The following is a 1,148-nucleotide window of genomic DNA, read 5'->3' as shown; positions in this document are numbered from 1 at the left end:
CATATATATATACATATGTGTGTATATATATATATGTGTGTATATATATATGTATATATATATATATATATGTGTGTGTGTGTGTGTGTGTGTGTGTGTGTGTGTGTGTGTGTGTGTGTGTACTCACACACATATATAACTCTAAAGTTTTTAGTGCTACGTTGTAGTACAAGAATGGATTTCAAAAGTGACCTCATCTGTGGGTAACACAAATATGTGCCTACTAAATATTAGTGACCACATTGCATAAAATATTGGGAGGGCCGCTCGGTTTTATGATAATGTTTCAAGTTGCGAGATGATGTGAACAGTGGTATTGAGATGCTTCATCGTTGCCTGGGTGGTTTCTATTGTTATTCATAATTTTATTTTATTCAGTAGTTTAAATCCCTTTTTAAAACTATCGATCTTGATTCCGTTCATATTTTTAGATATCGGTAATCCATCATCTCTGTAAATTTCACCTCTTTTCGTAGCGAGTGTTATTCTTAAAAATGTCCAATATGTAACATGCTATGAGCTAGTACAACTTAGCACCATCATATAAGTTGATAAATACATTTTATAACCTTTTTAAATTGATGGGCTATCAAAACCAGGACGAATTCTCTCGTATGCATAATTTTATTAGTTTCTGAACGGTGTAACGGCGTTAGCCGTGTTATGAATACTGTTTATGAGAAGTTTGGAGATTGAGTAGTAGAAATCAGAAATGTCAGACTCCACGATTTTGCAGTTATGATTGTTTTCGATCATCACTGGACCATTTTAATACAGTCGTAGTACTACACCATAATAGGAGAGACATTCTGCTTCTCAAACTAGTAAGTGTTGTTATTAGAATATGTCTACTGGATATTATTAATTCAGATTCGATCAAATCTGACCATTACTACTTCAGATTCAGTTAACCTGTATTTGCAGTCACAAGTAATAATTAGTTTGTGGTCATTGAACGTCTCATACAGTGTACGATAATCTTAATAAACTCGACTCTATCTTTCACATTCAATATTTCCACATTAATGGACGTACTCGCATTCTTAATTTTTTTTTTGCGCATATCGCTTATATTGTTGCATTTGGTTCTATTACATGCATAACGTCCTTACTATACAGCATTATGTATGACACAAAGTTTCTTTTTA

The sequence above is a fragment of the Octopus bimaculoides genome, chromosome 8 (genome assembly GCF_001194135.2).
Source record: "Octopus bimaculoides isolate UCB-OBI-ISO-001 chromosome 8, ASM119413v2, whole genome shotgun sequence".
In the NCBI taxonomy this organism is placed as follows: Eukaryota; Metazoa; Mollusca; class Cephalopoda; order Octopoda; family Octopodidae; genus Octopus; species Octopus bimaculoides.
Note: the sequence above shows the minus strand (reverse complement) of the source record.